This window comes from Plecotus auritus (assembly GCF_963455305.1).
Source record: "Plecotus auritus genome assembly, chromosome: 1".
In the NCBI taxonomy this organism is placed as follows: Eukaryota; Metazoa; Chordata; class Mammalia; order Chiroptera; family Vespertilionidae; genus Plecotus; species Plecotus auritus.
The window spans coordinates 118,570,422-118,591,695 of NC_137770.1; the positions used below are offsets into that span (position 1 = coordinate 118,570,422).

At 40.9% G+C, this 21,274-nt stretch overlaps 1 protein-coding gene and 1 pseudogene across 15 annotated transcripts in view; one reads left to right on the forward strand and one right to left on the reverse strand.

Moving 5' to 3' along the window:
- Window positions 1–21,274, reverse strand: part of NEO1 (neogenin 1) — a 352,200-nt gene that overhangs the window by 151,319 nt on the left and 179,607 nt on the right. The window lies entirely within an intron of this gene.
- On the forward strand, window positions 14,415–14,947 carry LOC308252911 (EKC/KEOPS complex subunit TPRKB-like; annotated as a pseudogene). The gene has a single exon. The product of its transcript is annotated as an EKC/KEOPS complex subunit TPRKB-like (transcript).

Consider the following 21,274-nt stretch of genomic DNA (forward strand, 5'->3'; position numbering starts at 1 on the left):
AAATGTAAATGGATTAAATGACCCAATCAAAAGATATAGGGTGGCTGAATGGATAGGAAAACAAGACCCATACATATGCTACCTACAAGAGACTCCCCCTTTAGATCGAAAGACATACACAGATTAAAAGTAAAGGGATGGAAAAAGATATTTCATGAAAATAAAACCAACAACAATAAAAAATCTGGGGCAGCAATACTTATATCAGACAATACAGACTTAAAAAAAAAAAAGGTTATGAAAGAGACAAAGAAGGACCCACCAATTCCACTTTTGGATATTTAACTAAAAAAACCCAAAACTAATTAGAAAAGACATATGCATCCCTATGTTCACTGCGGCATTATATACAATAGCCAAGATATAGAAGCAATGTAAGTGTCCATCAACAGACAAATGGGTAAATAAGTGGTACATATGTACAATGGAATATTACTCAAACATAAACAAGAATGAAATCAGTCAGGTAGAGAAAGACAAATATCATATGATTTCATTTATATGTGGAATATAAAGAACAAAATACGTGAACAAACAAAATAGAAACAGACACAGAGAGCAAATGGATGGTTGGCAGATGGAAGGAGGATTGGGGGACTGGGAGAAAAAGGTGAAGGAATCAAGAAGTACAAATTGGCAGTTACAAAGTACTCACAGGTATGTAAAATATAGCATAGCAAATATAGTCAATAATCTATCTATATAAAAGCCTAAGCGACTGTCGCAACCAAACGGATTACCGAACAGGCTGTGTGGGGCAACCAGGCCGACAGGGAGGTTAGTGAGGGACAACCAAATGACCAAGCATCAGGCTGCATGGGGTGACCCAGCTGGCAGGGGGGTTAGTGAGGAGAGACCAAACAACTGAGCAGCAGGCTGCATGTGATGACCCGGCCGGCATGTCGGTTAGTAAGAGGCGACCAAATGACCGAGCAGCAGGCTGCGTGGGGCAACCAGGCTGGCAGGGGGGGTCAGTTGGGGGCAAACCAGCCGGCACCAACCCTTGTACCAGGCCTCTATCTTATCTAATCCTATCTAATAAAAGAGTAATATGCAACTTGACCATAACTCCAACACACAAGATGGCTGCCCCCATGTGGTCAAAGATGACTGCCCCCATGTGGACACAAGATGGCCGCCACAAGATGGCCAGCAGGGGAGGGCAGTTGGGGGTGATCAAGCCTGCAGGGGAGGGCAGTTAGGGATGACCAGGCCGGCAGAGAAGGGAAGTTGGGGGCAACCAGGCCTGCAGGGAAGGGAAATTGGGGGGGACCCAGGCCTGCAGGGAAGGGCAGTTGGGGGGGACCCAGGCCTGCAGGAAAGGGCAGTTACGGGTGACCAGGCCTGCAGGGGAGGGCAGTTAGGGGCAAACAGGCTGGCAGGGGAGCAGTTAGGCATCAATCAGGCTGGCAGGGGAGTGGTTAGGGGGTGATCAGGCTGGCAGGCAGAAGCAGTTAGGGGCAATCAGGAAGGCAGGCAGGCGAGCAGTTGGGAGCCAGCAGTCCTGGATTGTGAGAGGGATGTCTGACTGCCTGTTGGGATTGGGCCTAAATGGGCAGTCGGACATCCCTCGAGGGGTCCCAGATTGGAGAGGGTACAGGCTGGGCTGAGGGACACCCTCCCTCAGTGCACGAATTTTGTGCACTGGGCCTCTAGTATATAATAGCTATCTAGGGTGACAGGTAGGCACTGGACTTACCAAGAGAATCACTTTGTAAATTATATAAATATCAAACCACTATGCTATGCACATGAAATTAATTTAAAATAATATTGAATGTCAATTATAATTGAAAATTGTTTAAAAAAAGAAAATAAAGACCTGTCACTTAAAAAAAAAGAAAGTAAATGAGATTGGATCAAATTGGACTGAACACACATGTCTACCTTCTTTTCCAACCAAAATCTCTTGAAATTACAGCAAAAATAAGAAAAAATACCTGAATACGAAAAGATGTCATCCTTTAAATTAAAATGTTGAGAAATTCTTAAAAGATAGACAGGGGTTTGGCAAAAACAAAAGAATAGAGAAAATGTAGAGCCAAATCTGGCAGAGGAAAAAACAATTTTCAAATGAGCAGATAAGAGCAAGATCCGACATATTCTATAGATTAAAGATAAGACAAAAACATACAAGTAATTAAGTAAAGAATTATCTTCATTTTTCTGCTCATACTAAACCACATATTTCCCTGGTTTACCCTTGAAACCTTAAAACACCTTTCCCCAAAAAGAGTCTTTGGGGCAAACTTTTATGAGTAGATTCTACATTGGTCAATAAAAGGCAAGTAGGGATAAAGATATAGAAAACTAAAGCATCTGGAATTAATATAACAAAAGAGAGGTACAAAACTCAATAAAGAAATAATCAAGGAAACAGAATAAATAAGCAAATAGGAGAAAACTAAAAGATGTGAACCATGAAACAAAAATAAGTCATTAAAGAACTTACAGAGATCTTAGGAATTAAAAATATAGTCAGGAGAGATGTCCAGTTTCAGTCCTGGTATGTAAAGTGCTTGAAAGTCATCATTCCTGTCTTTAAAACAAGAAAAAGGTAGGCAAACTTAAAACGAATGACTGAGACTATAAGGCAAACTGACACCCCCAAATCTGGAGACAGGTGCATCTGGAGAGATACAGCAACCAAGATCTGCTTACATGAAGCAAAAGTCACTGGACCCATAAACTAGTAGGAGCACTTAATGGTAATTTCAACAAACTGCTAGAGGTTGAGTGTAAACTAGTGTGAGAATAAGAAATGCCTGGGGGCCATAGTCTTAGAGGTGACCCCATATTTTTGTGGGCTTTCCCCTCCAGGAACTCCATCAGTTTTTCAGCACGAGGATCCCAAAAAGATCCCCCCCTCTCAGTCAGGGGAAGGGAAAGAGGAACCATTATGAAACAAGCCCAGACAGAGCCTTTTCCACAGCAAAGGCCTCTTTTCCAGATGAAAAGACCTTATTAGAGCACAACTGTGAAACCTAATCCCAGTAGGAGGAAAGGAAGTCCTATGTGGTTCAACTTCTAGCTTTCCTGTTTTACCTGAGGAGAGGGGAGAAATTCAACAACCCATTGTCAACAGGGGACAGGGCTTCAAGGAAATGGATCAGGAACACTATAGACAGGGAAGGGAGTAGGAAGTGACAAGCTATAGCACTGTACAAACCCTTGTGAAAAGTCACAGCCATGAGACACAGGCCCAACTTAAAATATGACACTTTATCAAAAGATTATAAAGTGGTCCTCCTCCTGCACATCTTAATACCATACAAATGGGGCTCAAATGTAACAGTGGGTTACATGGAAAAGAATGGCAAGAAACACTTTGAGGAACACAACATAGGAAAGTTCCAAAGTCAAGAGTGGAAGACAAAACACCAAGTACACAAAGAAATTTGAAGACTCTGTTATCTAGAGCTACAATAAACATTACACACAACCCAACTCCTAACTAGATTAGCATAAATCCTCACACTAAAGGCCTGTTTACCTCAGTTCCCATTATCTGACACAAAATACCAAACTTTTTACAAGAAGTTATAAGACATGCCAAAAGGTAAGGAAAAATACACAAAAAGTCTGAAGAAACAAAACCACCAACAGAATAAAATACATAACATAGATGTTGGATTTACTAGGTAGAGAATTTGAAATAACAATTACTAATATGCTGAAGGACTTTAATGAAAAAGTGAGTAACATTTAAGAACAGACAAGTAAACAAGAGGCAGAATTCTAAGAAGAAACAAAAGGAAATGCTGTGAATAAAAAACACAGTAAAGAAAAGAAGAATGGAGGGAGAAAACAAGATGGCGGCATAGGTAAGCACCTAAACTGCTGCCTCGCACAACAATTTCAAAACTACAACTAAAAGACAGAATGGACACCATCCAGAACCACAGGAAAGCTGGCTGAGTGGAAATTCTACAACTAGAAGGAAAGAGAAAAGCTCACAGAGAATTGGAGGTACAGCAAAGGGTCTTTGTGCGCGCAGAGAGGAAGGGCGGCTGAGAGCCTGGCTGACTTTCTCTGGTGGAAGGGGGAAGGAAGCCCCCTACCGCACTGAACCCCAGTTCTGAGTGCACTGAACCCCAGTCCCGGGTGAAACCCCGTGGACCCAGGCTCATACAGGGGGAGTCTGGACTGTCAGGTAGAGAGAAAGGCACCTGGAGACGGGGAGACCCGGGGGAGCCCCGGCAGGCAGGGTTCTGGAGGCGCGCGCGCCAGTGTGCACAAAGGCTGCGGAGGTTGCCACAGGCTTTCCCTAGCAGAAGGAAGTCTGAAGCTCCTGACTGCACTGAACCCCAATTCTGACTGCACTGAACCCCAGTTCCAGGCGAGCCCCTGGGGACCCACGCTGTTGTGGGGGGAATCTGGACTCTCGGGCGGAGACTCGGGAGCCAGGGAAGGCAGAGGTCAGCAGGCACGCGCATGCCAGTGCGCACAAAGGCTGCGGATGTTGCCACAGGCTTTCCCTAGTGGAAGGGAGTCAGAAGCTCCTGACTGCACTGAGCCCCAGTTCTGACTGCACTGAATCCAAGTTCCAGGCGAGCCCATGGGGACCCACGCTGTTGTGGGGGGAATCTGGACTCTCGGGCGGAGACTCGGGAGCCGGGGAAGGCAGAGGTCTGCAGGCGCGCACGCACACATGGGCAAGGCTGACTGGAAGCCAAGACTGTGCTCTGCCCTGAGACTCCACCCCATCCAAGCTGAGCACAGAGGCTATTGCAATTTGGCAAGTCTAATCCTATAAGGCTGTCTCCAGCACCGAACTTCTCCCAGCATAGACACAGCTGATCCTTACAGCCAACTGGCCTGGAGGTCAATTCCTCCCAGTGATACCAACAACAATCAAGACTTAACTACAACAAGGGTGTACACACAGTCCACAAAGGGGTGCACCAAGAGTGTCCCACCTCAGGTTAACTGGGGAGGCCGACCCACTGGGCCATAAAGGAAACCTAGCACACAAATCTACCCTACCAACTCAGGGAAGCAGTGAAAATGCGGCATCAAAGAAACAGATCACAAACGAAAGAAATGGAGGAAAACAAACGACTGGATATAGAATTCAAAACCACGGTTATAAGGCTTTTCAAGAATATCCTAGAAAAGGCTGATAAATATAACGAGACCCTCGAAGATATGAAAAAGGACCAACTAGAAATTAAACATACACTGACTGAAATAAAAAATATTACACAGAGACCCAAAAACAGACTAAAGGAACACAAGAATTAAGTCAAAGAATTGAAATACAAAGAAGCAAAAAACACTCAGCTGAAAAAGCAAAAAGAAAAAAAAATCCAAAAAGTTGAAGATAGTGTAAGAAGACTCTGGGACAACTTCAAGCATACCAACATCAGAATTATGGGGGTGCCAGAAGAAGAGAGAGAGCAAGATACTGAAAACCTATTTGAAGAAATAATGACTGAAAACTTCCCCCACCTGGTGAAAGAAATAGACTTACAAGTCCAGGAAGCGCACAGAACCCCAAACAAAAGGAATCCAAAGAGGACCACACCAAGACACATCGTAATTAAAATGCCAAGAGCAAAAGACAAAGAGAGAATCTTAAAAGCAGCAAGAGAAAAACAGTTAATTACCTACAAGGGAGCACCCATACGATTGTCAGCTGATTTCTCAACAGAAACTATGCAGGCCAGAAGGGAGTGGCAAGAAATTTTCAACGTGATGAACAGCAAGAACCTACAACCAAGATTACTGTACCCAGCAAAGCTATCATTCAGAATTGAAGGGCAGATAAAGAGCTTCACAGATAAGAAAAAGCTAAAGGAGTTCATCACCACCAAACCAGTATTATATGAAATGCTGAAAGGTATTCTTAAAGAAGAGGAAGAAGAAAAAAGTAAAGATAAAAATTATGAACAACAAATACATATCTATCAACAAGTGAACCTAAAAATCAAGTGAATTAAAAACCTGAGGAACAGAATAATCTGGTGAATATAATAGAATCAGGGGCATAGAAAGGGAGTGGACTGATAATTCTCAGGGGGAAAGAGGTATGAGGGGTTCAGGAAGAGACTGGACAAAAATCATACACCCATGGATGAGGACAGTGCGGGGGAGGTAAGGGCAGAAGGTGGGATGCAGGGGGGGCTATGGGGGGGAAAAGGAGAAACAATTGTAATAATCTGAATAAAGATTTATTTATTTAAAAAAAAAGAAGAAGAAGAATGCCTTCAATTGGGTCATCAGTAGAAGACATGGCTGAGGAAAGGATCAGTCAACTTGAAGACAGGATAAAGCTTTCCCAAACTAAAATAGAGGGGAGAATGAAAAACACAAAACAAAACACACAAAATCCAAAAATGGTGGGACAATATCATAACATATGTGTAACTGAAATACCAAGAGAAGAAAGGAGGAATAGAGAAAAAATATTTGAAGTAATAATGGCTGAGATAAACACCAAATCACAGGTCTAAGAGACTCAAGAGAACATAAAACAAGATAAATATTTTCAAAATTTATTCCCAATCATATCATATTCAAACTGCCAGGCCTAGCCAGTTTGGCTCAGTGGATAGAGAGCTGGCCTGCAGACCAAAGGGTCCTGTGTTTGATTCCAGTCAAGGGCACGAACCTCGGTTGCAGGCTCCTCCCTGGCCCGGGCCCTGGTCCTGGTCAGGGCTTGTGCAGTAGGCAATCAATAGATGTCTTTCTCTCACATCAATGTTTCTCTCTGTCTTTCCCTCTCTCTAAAAAAAAAAGAAACAATGGAAAAATATCCTCAAGTGAGGATTAAAAAAAAGGAAAAGAAATACAAACTGCCAAAAACCAAAGCCAAAAAAACTCTTGAAAGAAGTCAGAAGGAAGAAAAAATTAAAATGCACTACTTGTCAAAATCACATAAGAAGAGAGTAGAATGAAATACTAAGTGTGAAAATAAATAACTACCAATCTTTAATTCTATATCCAGCAAAATTATCCTTCAAAAGTGAAGGAGAAATACTTTCTAAAAGAAAAAATTCTTATAGTCCAACAATTCTACTTCTGGTTATACACCCAACAGAACTGAAAGCAGATCTCAAGGAGATATTTGTACACCCATGTTCATGCAGCATTATTTTCAATAACTAAAATGCGGAAACAACCCAACTGTCCCACAATGGATGAATGGATAAGCAAAATATGGTATATACTAATGGAATGTTTTTCAGCCATAAAAGGTTAGGAGATTCTGACATAAGGTATAACATAAATGAATTGTGAGGACATTATACTAGGTGAAATAAGCCAGTCATAAAATCACACATATATGAGCTACTTAAGAGTAGTCAAAATCAAAGACAGAAAGTATAATGGGGGTGTCAGGGACTGAGGGGAGAGGAGAATGCGAAGTTATTAATTTGTACAGTTTCAGTTTTACAACATGAAAAGATTCTGGAGATTGGTTGGTGGTAAACAATATCAATGTACTTAAAGCCAATAAACTGTGCACTTCAAAAATGGTTGCAATAATAAATTTTATGCTATATGTATTTTGCACAATCCTATCTAATAAAAGAGTAACATACAAATTGACCGTACCTCCGCTACACCCACCAGCAACGCCCACCAGCCAATCAGGAGGAAATATGCAAATAAACCCAACCAAGATGGCTGCAGCCAGAGAGAGAAGGAGGGAGGCTTGGGTTTCCCCAGCAATGGAGGAAGCCAAGCTTTCCGCCTGCCCTTGCCGGCCCAGGCCTCCACTCAATGCTACAAAGTTTCAATTATAGAAGATAAATAATTCCCAACAGAAATGGCGGCAGCCACAGAGCTGGAGAGAGAAGGAGGCTAGGGTTGCCCGTGGCGATGGAGGAAGCCAAGCTTCTGCTGTCCTGGCGTGCTTTGGCCTCCGCTTAAGGCTACAAAGTTTCAATAATAGAAGATAAATAAATCCCAACAGAAATGGCTGCCGCCACGGAGCGAGTGAAAGGCTTGGCTCCGCTCCAGGCTACAAAGTTTCAATTGTAGAAGATAAATAAATCCCAGATCCCAGGGCTTCTGCTTGGGTCGCTGGGGGGCATGGCTGGCCTGCAAACCACCATAGGCCCCTCGCCCAGGCCGCCCCAGGCCCCAAGGGAACCCCCACCCTGATCTGGGACACCCTTCAGGGCAAACCAGCTGGCCCCCACCTATGCACCAGGCCTCTATCCTCCTATCTAATAAAAGAGTAATATGCAGATTGACCATCACTGCAACACAGAAGTTGGCTGCCCCCATGTGGTCAAAGATCCTGCCCCCATGTGGACACAAGATGGCCACCACAAGATGGCCAGCAAGGGAGGGCAGTTGTGGGCGATCAGGCCAGCAGGGGAGGGCAGTTGGGAGGGACCAGGCCTGCAAGGGAGGGCAGTTGGGGTGATCAAACCTGATGGGGAGGGCAGTTAGGGGTTATCCAGCCAGCAGAGGAGGGAAGTTCGGGGTGACCGGGCCTGCAGGGAAGGGCAGTTGGGGGGGACCCAGGCCTGTAGGGGAGAGCAGTTGGCGGGTACCAGGACTGCTGGGGAGGGCATTTAGTGTTGACCAGGCCTGCAGGGGAGGGCAGTTACAGGTGACCAGGCCTGCAGGGGAAGGCAGTTAGGGGCAAACAGGCTGGCAGGGGAGCGGTTAGGGCAGGGGTAGGCAAACTTTTTGACTCGAGGGCCACAATGGGTTCTTAAACTGGACCGGAGGGCCGGAACAAAAGCATGGATGGAGTGTTTGTGTGAACTAATATAAATTCAAAGTAAAGGAGTGGAGGGGAGAGCAAGAGAACCGGATAGAACAGCCGGGTCCGGCCCGCGGGCCGTCGTTTGCCCAAGGCTGGGTTAGGGGGTGATCAGGCTGGCAGGCAGAAGCGGTTAGGGGCAATCAGGAAGGCAGGCAGGCGAGCAGTTGGGAGCCAGCAGTCCTGGATTGTGAGAGGGATGTCCGACTGCCCGTTTAGGCCCTATCCTACCAGGATCAGGCATAAACGGGCAGTCGGACATCCCTTGAGGGGTCCCAGATTGGAGAGGGTGCAGGCTGGGCTGAGGGACACCCCCACCCCCATGCACGAATTTTGTGCACCAGGCCTCTAGTAAAAATAATAAGAGAAAATATTGGCAGGAGAAGATAAGGTAAAAGGAGACAGAGGACAAGGATAGCTAGAACAAATAACCATGGGCATGAGCAATTCCAACTCAAGATAAAATTCAAGAAATGAAGGGATCATGAAAGGAAGCAGATTACAAATTATCTTCCTAGGCTCTGTCCAAGAGACTCGGTTGAGTTTTGTAACAGAACAATGACACCAAAATTTTGAGTAGGAATATTCCTTTTTTAAAAATAATACTCCACTGAGGATATGTTTACTGGTTTGTTTGGTTTTTTTTTGAGAGAGAAAAACATCAATAGGTTGCTTTCCTTATGTGCCCTGACTGGGGATCGAACCCACAACCTTTTGGTGTATGGGACAATGCTCCAACCAACTGAGCTACCTGGCCCTTTTTACATAAACTTAATTTTTAAAAATATCTTCATGTGTTAGGCGGTAGAAATATCCTTTCATTGGAAAACCATCTGACTAAGTTACAATGAATTCAGTAAAAAAAAACAGAGGGATGAGCCCAGCCGGAGTGGCTCTGTTGGTTGAGTGTCATCCTGAGCACAAAAAGGCTGCCAGTTCAATTCCCAGTCAGGGCACATACCTGGTTTGATCCCTGGTCGGGGCACGTAAGGAAAGCAAACTATTGATGTTTCTCTCTCACATCAATGTTTCTCTTTCTTTCTCACTCTCTCTCAGCATGTCCTAGGGCAGTGGTCGGCAAACTCATTAGTCAACAGAGCCAAATATCAACAGTACAACGATTGAAATTTCTTTTGAGAGCCAAATTTTTTAAACTTTAACTTTTTCTAACGCCACTTCTTCAAAATAGACTTGCCCAGGCCGTGGTATTTTGTGGAAGAGCCACACTTAAGGGGCCAAAGAGCTGCATGTGGCTCGAGAGCCGCCGTTTGCCGACCACGGTCCTAGGGTGAATAATAATAAAAAAAAAAAAAAGCAAAGGGATGAAGAATGATATATGATGCTAACACTAATCAAAAGAAAGCTGGAGCCCTAGCTGCTGTGGCTCAGTTAGTTGGTTGGGTGTTATTCCATACAACGAAGGGTCAGGGCACATGCCTGGGATGCAGGCTCAATTCCTGGTAGGGAAGTGAAGGAGACAGGCGATCAATGTATCACTCTCACATACATGTTTATCTCTCTCTCCCCCTCTCTTTCCCTCTCTCTCTAAAAAATCAATTAAAAAAAAATCTTGTTTTAAAAAAAGTTGATCCCTTTAAAAAATGAAAAAGGAAAGCTGGAGTAGCTAGCTATATTCATTTTAGACAAGTACACTTGAGAACAAGAACAATTATCAGGATTAAAGAGTGACTATATATAATAAAAATGTTGTCAATTCTCAAGAGATGACATAACAATTCCAAACACACATGTACCAACAAAAGAGTGCCAAAATATATGAGGGAAAAATTGACAGAACTGCAAGGAGAAACAGGTAAATTCACTATTAGAGTTAGAGAGTTTAGCCACCCTCTCTCAGTAAATCATAGATCAAGCAGGAAGAAAATTAGTAAGGACATAGATGACCTGAACAATATTATCAATCAACATTATCTAACTGACATTTATAAAATACTCCAACCAACAATAGCAGAATACAAATTGTTCTTAAATTTACATGGAAAATTAACCTAGAGAAACAACATCTGGCCATGAACACATTTTAACAAATTTAAAATAACAGAAATCATAAAGTATGCTCTCTGATAAAAATCAAATTAAATGAGAGATAAGAGAAATGGTTATAGAAAACCCCAAATATCTGAAAATAAATACACAACTAAGTAATCCATGAGTCAAAGAGGGAGTCACAGAAAATTAGAAAACCTAGTATATACACTTTGAATAATTCCAATGGGTTAAACCTGAAAAGAAAGAAACATCAATTGAGCTATTGTTATAGTGTGTATACATTTTGGGGGGACACCTTGTATTTTGAACATAATGAAAATGAAAACACAATTTATCAAAACTTGTGGGCTGCAACACAAGCAGTATTTTAGAGGGAAATTTATAGCATTAATACATATATTAGAAAAGAAAAAATCTAAAATCAATAACCTAAGCTTCCACCTTAGGAATCTAGAGAAAGAAGAACAAATGAAGCCTCAAGCAAGCAGAAGACAGGAAATAATAAAAATTAGTGTAATAATCAGTGAAAATGAAAACAGAAAAACAACAGAGAAGATAAAACTAAAAGCTGATTATTTGAAAATATCAATAAGTTAGTAAACCTCTACCAGGCACCAAGAAAAAGGAAGCCATAAATTACTGATGTCAGATATGAAAGATCTTATACGCATTAAAAGGATAACACATTGGATAACTTAGATGAAATACACTAATTCTTTGAATAACAAACTATGAAAACTCACACAAGGAGAATTAGCTAACCTTAATAGCCCTATGTCTACTAAAAAGAGAGTCAATAATCAAAAGCCTTCTATAAAGAAAGCACCAGAACCAGATGGTCCTATTGGTGAATTCCACCAAACACAGCATAAGTATTACTAATTCTTTACAATTTCCTCAAGAAAACAGAACAGTTCCTAAGTCATTTTATAAAGAAAGCATTATCCTATTATCAAAACCAGATAGACATTACCAGCAAACCAAAATATCTCATGAACACAGATGTAAAGATCCTTAAGAAAATGTTAGCAAATAACTGAATAAATGAAGGAGAACATATAAATCTCCTATGCAGAAGAATCCTAAAGTTTGTGTAGATACTCTGTCCATAAGGAGGTGGATTCTAACTCCCAGCTCTTTAAGTGTGGGTGTGTGCAGTGACTGCCAAAGTGTACAGTATGGAAAAGGAAAAAAAGGATGCTACAGTGGAGATACCTGAGAAGCACTACCTTAGCCAGGTAACCAGGGTCAGCATCCACAATGATTAGTCATGTTGGTATGATGCCAAGAGAATGGAAATCCTCCTCAAAAAAAAAAAAAAAAAATCCATATTCCCAGTACAATCATGAGAAAAATATCAGACAAGTCTTAAATGAAGGACATTCTAAAAAATACATAATCAGTGCCAACATCATCTAAAACAAGGAGTCTGAGAAACTGTCACAGACAAGAGGAGCCTAATGAGCTATAATAACTAAATGTAATGTGGTATTCTGGATAGTATCCTGGAACAGAAAAAGGACATTGAATTAAAAACTACGGAAATCTGGCCCTGGCTGGCATGGCTCAGTGGTTAGGGCACTGGCCCACACTCTGAAGGGTCACGGGTTCAATTACTGGTCAAGGGCACATACCTGGTTTGCAGGTTCAATCTCTAGCCCTGGTCGGGCAGGCGCGAGAGGCAACTAATCAATGAGTTTCTCTCACATCAATGTTTCTCTCTTTCTTTCTCTCTCTCTCTCTCTCTCTCTCTTTCTCTCTCTGCCTCCTTCTCCCCTCCTTCCACTCTCTCTAAAAATCAATGGGGAAAAAAATATCCTCTAGTTAGGATTAACAAAAAATAAAATAAATAAAAACTAAAGAAATCTGATTACAGTATAAACTTTAGTTAATAAAAAAATTAATGTTAATTAACTGTTACAAATGTGTCATACTAATAGGTGTTAACAATAATTCCCTCTGTTAACTATCTTTATAACTTTTTTTAAGTATAAAACTATTCTAAAACCAAATGCTTACTTAAAATATAGCCATAAAAGCAAACTGGATCCAAATAAAGGTAAAATTAGTGGACTAGAAAGGTATTTTGCCAGAACAAAACACTCAAAGACAAGAAGAAGCACGTAAAGCAGTGGTTCTCAACCTTTCAAATGCCGCAACCCTTTAATACAGTTCCTCATGTTGTGGTGACCCCCAACCATAAAATTATTTTCGTTGCTACTTCATAACTGTAATTTTGCTACTGTTAATGAATCGTAATGTAAATATTTGTGTTTTCTGATGGTCTTAGGCTCTACAGCAGTGGTTCTCAACCTGTGGGTCTCAACCTTCTCTCCTTTGCTCCTAAATCAAAATGATGTCAACAGATTGAGAACTGCTAGCAGGGTCGCCTAAGACCATCGGAAAACACAGATATTTACATTACGATTCATTAACAGTAGCAAAATTACAGTTATGAAGTAGCAACGAAAATAATTTTATGGTTGGGGGTCACCACAACATGAGGAACTGTATTAAAGGGTTGCGGCATTTGAAAGGTTGAGAACCACAGATGTAAAGGAAAAGTCTAGTAAGAGATAACAGAACAAGGAGCAAGAGCAATACATAACATCATAAAATTTTCTGGACCTAAACAGATGTACATCTCTTTTTTAAGGGACTAGTCCATAAACTAACTAATTAACTAACTAACTAATCCATGCTGGACAATATGAATTGGGGTGGAGAAAGTAAGAAACCCATACCATAAAACAGCAGAATTCAAAGATAAAAATTCCAAAAGCTTAAAGAGAATAAAACAGGCATTATCTATAGTAAAGGTTTCTAAAAAGTATGCTGAACGATAATAAAACTTTCTATGAGAGCAAATAAAATATTTTCAGATATGCAGTCTTGAAAATTTACTTCTCATACAATCTTTCTGAGAAATTTACTATAAGGCATACTCTAGCAAAATAAATTAAAAACACCAAGTACAAGAAAATAGAAATTATAGTCCAAAGAATATACTTGAGGGAAGGCACAGTATACAAGAAGTATACTAATGTGATAATGTTTTCAAATTCTTAGGTGTGGGGAAAAAGATGATGATTAACCTTAAGTGCTACTGGGGAGAAAAAGGCTAAATACAAGTCCAAATTTTAAGGGGAAGCTCGTGATAGAAAGAAACAAATTAAGATGGGTTAGCAGGACTCATAAGGACATAAAGACAGTAAGTGTAAAGCTGTCCAAAGTTTATGACCCTAAAACAAAAGGACATCAAAAGCTTGAAAATAAAAGAGCACAAAATATGTATCAGGCAATGCTATTAAAAAGAAAGCAGATACAGTAATGCCAATATTAGACAAAACATAATTGAGGATAACAAGATTTACTAGTAATCAGGGCAAAACAATGTTTCTTCGTAAGATAAATACCATGTTTTATTCTAAGGTACACTTTTTCACATTTTTATGTCTCTGAAACCAGGATGCATTTTATAATGTAAGGCATCTTAGATTTGATGAAACCTAGTAATCCATCAGAAAAATAAATGATTCCTAATGCATTAACAACATAGCTTCTGAAAATAGAAAGCAATAATAGAAACACAAGAATTGAACAAATCTATACTCGTACCTTTCTTAAAAATATTTTTCTGACGGACGCGGGAGGTGGCGAATCCTGCTTATCTAATGAAATGCAGTTAACACATCAGTTGCACCTATTTCCCGAATGCAGGGTGACCCTTCTGTTATTTAAAGATGTAAAAAATGCTGGAAACTTGAGAAAAAAGGCCATGGAAGGTGCTATTGATAGTTCATTGATAAACCCTACAGTGATTGTCGATCCATTTCAGATACTTGTGGCAGCAAACAAAGCAGTTCATCTCTACAAACTAGGAACAATGAAGAGGAGAACTCTATCTACTGAAATTATTTTCAACCTGTCCCCAAATAACAATATTTCAGAGGCTTTGAAAAAATTCGGTATCTCAGCAAATGACACTTCAGTTCTAATTGTTTACATTTAAGATGGAGAAAAAGAAATAGATAAAGAAGACCTACCAGTAATAGCTAAGGTAGAAGGTCAGCAAGTTTCCCTGAAAAATCTTCCTGAAATAACGAATATTACAGAAGTCAAAAAGATATATAAACTATCTTCACAAGAAGAAAGGATTGGGACATTGTTGGATGTTGTCATTTTAGAATGTCAACAAAAGATGTTTTGTGAAATGACCGAAGCATTAAAAATGTTCAGCATTTATAAAAAAAATTTTTTTTCTTAGAAATTGGCAGATTAAAGTAAACAAAAATTAGGTAAGGCTCGAAAGGATTTTATGAACACAATTAACAAGTTTGATCCAATAGATATTTACAAGCAATTAATATCCAGCAAACATAATACCCATAAAACTGACACTAAAATACAGGCCATGAATTATATTACAAAAAGCATTTCAAATCCCAATGAATTCAGAAATGTGGTCATCTGCTGACAGTAAGGAACAGTAGGTTTGAAGAGCATGAAGGTTTAAAATAATTAACATGGAGGGAAGGGAGAGGGAGTAGACTAGAAAAACCTAATAGGATTTCCCAGCAGTCTGAGGCCCACCTGAAGTTGGTGCTTACAAATTTAGTATGGGTGTTCCTGGTTGTGAGACAATAATATACTCCAAAATGAAATAACTTAAGGCTATTCAAATACCTGAAATGTCCATCAGCACAGTTGCTGAACAGTTAGGAGTCTGGTTAGGGGCTCAATGTGAACATGAACTCACAAAAGTAGTTTGCCAAGGCTACATGTTCTGAGTATTCAAACAACTTCAAACAAGGGAGTAAGAGTTCCATGTCAATGATCCCACAGACTTTAGAGCTCCTCCTCCTAAAACTAAGTCCCAAAGGTAGAGAAGAACTAATCTGGTAACAGAGGAATGCACTCTATTGGAGAGTTTTAGTGGATATGTATTCTGATAAGCAGCCTTTGCAGTGAACTGCTGGTTTAAACAAATGATTTACATAAACAATTGAAGGAAGTTATAAAATAAAATGAACACAAAATACTCCTCCCATTCTGGCCTGCAGGAGAGATGTTTCGCTTTTAAGGAAGTCATCTGACATTTTCCTGACATCAAAAGCACTAATTTAAAAAGGTGTGCCAGATGCTAATGACGCACCTACCACAGCAGTGAGGCCAGAAATAAAAGATAGCCTTCTCTCCTTTGATCCTAAATCAAAATGATGTCGGTTGGAGAAACCAAGATAGCGGCATAGGTAAACACCTAAACTGCTGCCTTGCACAACAATTTCAAAACTACAACTAAAAGACAGAACGGACACCATCCAGAACCACAGGAAAGCTGGCTGAGTGAAAATTCTACAACTAGAAGGAAAGAGAAAAGCTCACAGAGAATTGGAGGTACGGCAAAGGGGCTTTGTGCGCGCAGAGAGGAAGGGCGGCTGAGAGCCTGGCTGACTTTCTCTGGCGGAAGGGGGAAGGAAGCCCCCGACCGCACTGAACCCCAGTTCTGACTGCACTGAACCCCAGTTCCGGGCGAACCCCTGGGGACCCACGCTCTTACGGGGGGAGTCTGGACTCTCGGGCGGAGACTCGAGCTGGGAAAGGCAGAAGTCTGAAGGCGCGCGCGGGCCAGTGCGCACAAAGGCTGCGGAGGTTGCCACAGGCTTTCCCTAGTGGAAGGGAGTCAGAGGATCCTGACTGCACTGAGCCCCAGTTCTGACTGCAGTGAACCCCAGTTCCAGGCGAGCCCCTGGGGACCCACACTCTTGTGGGGGGAGTCTGGACTCTCGGGCGGAGACTCGGGAGCCGGGGAAGGCGGAGGACTGAAAGCGCGCGCGCGCCAGTGCGCACAAAGGCTGCGGAAGTTGCCACAGGCTTTCCCTAGTGGAAGGGAGTCAGAGGATCCTGACTGCACTGAGCCCCAGTTCTGACTGCAGTGAGCCCCAGTTCCAGGCGAGCCCCTGGGGACCCACGCTCTTGTGGGGGGAGTCTGGACTCCCAGGCGGAGACTCGAGCTGGGGAAGGCGGAGGACTGAAAGCGCACATGCGCGCAAGGGCAAGGCTGACAGGAAGCCAAGACTGAGACTCCACCCCATCCAAGCTGAGCACAGAGGCTATTGCAATTTGGCAAGTCTAATCCTATAAGGCTGTCTCCAGCACTGAACTTCTCCCAGCATAGACACAGCTGATCCTTACAGCCAACTGGCCTGGAGGTCAATTCTTCCCAGTGATACCAACAACAATAAAGACTTAATTACAACAAGGCTGTACACACAGTCCACAAAGGGGTGCACCAAGAGTGTCCACCTCAGGTTAAGTGGGGAGGCAGACCCACTGGGCCATATTGGAAACCTAGCACAAATATCTACCTTACCAACTCAGGGAAGCAGTGAAAATGCGGCGTCAAAGAATCAGATCACAAACGAAAGAAATGGAGGAAAACAAACGACTGGATATAGAATTCAAAACCACAGTTATAAGGCTTTTTAAGAATATCCTAGAAAAGGCCGATAAATATAACGAGACCCTCGAAGATATGAAAAAGGACCAACTAGAAATTAAACATACACTGACTGAAATAAAAAATATTATACAGAGACCCAAAAACAGAATAGAGGAACACAAGAATCAAGTCAAAGAATTGAAATACAAAGAAGCAAAAAACACTCAACCGAAAAAGCGAAAAGCAAAAAAAAAAATCCAAAAAGTTGAAGATAATGTAAGAAGACTCTGGGACAACTTCAAGCATACCAACATCAGAATTATGGGGGTGCCAGAAGAAGAGAGAGAGCAAGATACTGAAAACCTATTTGAAGAAATAATGACCGAAAACTTCCCCCACCTGGTGAAAGAAATAGACTTACAAGTCCAGGAAGCCCACAGAACCCCAAACAAAAGGAATCCAAAGAGGACTACACCAAGATACATCATAATTAAAATGCCAAGAGCAAAAGACAAAGAGAGAATCTTAAAAGCAGCAAGAGAAAAACAGTTAATTACCTACAAGGGAGCACCCATACGACTGTCAGCTGACTTCTCAACAGAAACTATGCAGGCCAGACGGGAGTGGCAAGAAATTTTCAATGTGATGAATAGCAAGAACCTACAACCAAGATTACTCTACCCAGCAAAGCTATCATTCAGAATTGAAGGGCAGATAAAGAGCTTCACAGATAAGAAAAAGCTGAAGGAGTTCATCACCACCAAACCAGTATTATATGAAATGCTGAAAGGTATTCTTAAAGAAGAGGAAGAAGAAAAAAGTAAAGAGAAAAATTATGAACAACAAATACATATCTATCAACAAGCAAACCTAAAAATCAAGTGAATTAAAAACCTGAGGAACAGAATAATCTGGTGAATATAATAGAATCAGGGGCATAGAAAGGGAGTGGACTGATAATTCTCAGGGGGAAAGGGGTATGGGGGTTCATGAAGAGAATGGACAAAAATCATACACCTATGGATGAGGACAGTGGGGGGGAGGTAAGGGCAGAAGGTTGGGTGGGAAATGGGTGGAGGGGAGCTATGGGGGGAAAAAGGAGAAATAATTGTAATAATCTGAATAAAGATTTATTTTTAAAAAAAGAAAAAAAAATAAATCAAAATGATGTCTCCTCAATAAGATTCCAACCACCCAAGGGAAAAGAAAGACAAAATGTGTAAAGGTATATCTGCTCATTTGCCCATTTAGACCAATAAAAAGGGAAAAATTTGTTCCAATATGCTTAATGATTTATATTAACTCTAATAATAACCAATTTTCAATTACATAAAGTCAAGAGATAAACAGCATTAACATTTTTTTAAGATTCCGATTCAGAAGTCCAAATTCTAGCAGCTTTTATTTCCTCGAAACGTGTAAAAAGTAACAGGTTTCAAATAGTACCTAACCCAGAACTTCAACAAAATTATTTTACAAGAAACCACAATTACTCAAATTTGTGAAGGAGTGTAAAATGAAGAGCAACTCTAAAAATCAGAAGAACATCATCACAACTGGAATCCAGCTGAAAAGGCTCTCACATCTTTTTATCATTTGTGGTCTACAATGCTCAGGTAACACTGTACAAGAGGAAACTCAAGAGAGAAATTCTGGTAGTAAACAAGGCTGCTTTTTAAAATATCCATACCACTAAAATATTAGAACGTACATAGTAGTTATGAGGCAGTAGCAGCATTTAAATGCTTATACTTCAAAAAATATTTCTCAAATTGTGTCTCATATTATACTACACTTTTTATTTCTGGTGATCTCTTAAGTGGGCATTAATTGGAAGATACTCTCAACGCCAACAGCATAACCTAAAATGAAAATCACACTGATCCAGTATTGAAACTGTATGAAATCAAGTCTATAAACAGCCAGATTGTCAGTGATGTCTTTCAGACCTAAATGATATTCTGCCAACTATGACATTATTGCATAATTTAGCATCTTTTAAATATAGCCACCAATTAAAAGATGTTGAGACATACTATCTTCCTTCTGGTGTTTTAGCACTGCATAATGGATTCTTTTTTTGTAACAAAATAATGGCATCAAATTCAAATTCAAGCTTGCTCTCTGGTAATCTCTAAATCAATCTTTTGTCCAGGAAAGTCATTTGCAGAATTTCTATTAACTACTAAACATAAAAAATTATAATTGAGGCACTAAGTTATTACCTGGATCTCACATGTCCTGGTCTTACGATTCATGACTTTTGGCGAAGATGAAGTATTAAAGAAACTAATCATACTTTCATTATATCACAACTCAACAGTAATGGAGACAAAGTTTCTTAACCTAAGTAGACTAAGATCCTAGCCTTAGACTTACACAGAGAATCCCTCTATTTCTATTTGGTGTAAAATTTCAATCTTTTTCTTTCCCTTAAGTGCCCCAAAACTCACAAATCTTATTCTACCTTCCTTTGTAGGAACATCTATCTGACATTTAATAAATACTTACCATGTATGAGCCACTAAGGGATAAAATATTTTCTTTTCACTGTCACCACCTAGTTAAGAAGACATCACATCTGATTTGTACAAAGTTCTCCTAATGAGTATCACAGATTCCATATTTTCTTCTCTGAACCCACTAAACACAGCTTCAATACACTAATCCTCTTAAAGTGCTACTTACTTCTTCCTGTACTTAAAAATTCATAATTATGCTGAGACAACAGACATAAACTAGGACGGTCTCAGGCACACTAGATGCATAGTCATCCTTATAAAGCAAGCATGTCAAACTCGCGGTCAGCAGGCCACATGTGAAAGGCCGCAGAGTTTGACATGCTTGTTATAGAGCTACAACTGGCCAACCTTGTTAATAAGTATACACTGAGTGGCCAGATTATTATGATCTCTGAATGCATAATAATCTGGCCACTCAGTGTATATCCTATATAATAAAAGGCTAATATGCAAATTGTCCCCTTGACCAGGAGTTCGACCAGCAGGCAGGCCGGCCAACTGCCCATGTCCCCTCCCCCTGGCCAGGCTGGCCAGACCCCACCCATGCACGAATTCATGCACCGGGCCTCTAATATATATACACACACACACTGAGTGGCCAGATTATTATGCATTCAGAGATCATAATAATCTGGCCACTCAGTGTAACCACAATAGACTTAAAAAGACTTAACTTTAAGTTAAAAGAGTATAAATTATCTTTGTCTTGAAAACATTAAACTTGCTAAAGTGGTAAAGTGAATTTTAACACTGAAAACCTAGGTCCGTGGTTGGCAAACTGAGGCTTGCGAGCCACATGCGGCTCTTTGGCCCCTTGAGTGTGGCTCTTCCACAAAATACCACGGCCTGGGTGAGTCTATTTTGAAGAAGTGGCATTAGAAGAAGTTTAAGTTTAAAAAATTTGGCTCTCAAAAGAAATTTCAATTGTTGTACTACTGAGATTTGGCTCTGTTGACTAATGAGTTTGCCGACCACTGACCTAAGTTATTAGTCATGCCTTTGATGCTAACTAGTGATAGAAGGCAAGTGACTGAACTGAGTGAGTCTCTAGGTCAGCTAGACTAGATGTTCAGATCTCTAAAGTCCATTCTAACTCGATTCTCTTTGATTTTACATTTTCTTTCCCAATAGCCTATATAGTAGGGTCTTTGACAGGTGAATCTTGATTTACAAAGCACACGTACCCAATAAAATACCTGTTGGTTTAGCAAAACCAATTTGCTTTTAATATTTGAATAAACTACAACTAACTGTGTTAGCATTTATATCACACTAGAGGCCTGATGCACGAATTCATGCACGAGTGGGGTCCCTCAGCCTGGCCAGCAATCGCTGTCTGGCCCAGTCCTGATAGGGGCTGATCATGGCGGCTGCCGGGAGGGTGGGCACCATGGGAGGTTGGCCGTGGAAGCACACTGACCACCAGGGGGCAGCTCCTGCATTGAGTGTCTGACTCCTGGTGGTCAGTGCGCATCATAGTGACTGGTCGACTGGTCATAACGGTTGCTTAGGCTTTTATATAGATGATTCATTTTCCAGGAAAAAAAAAATGCTATCATAGCTGGCATTTGGAGA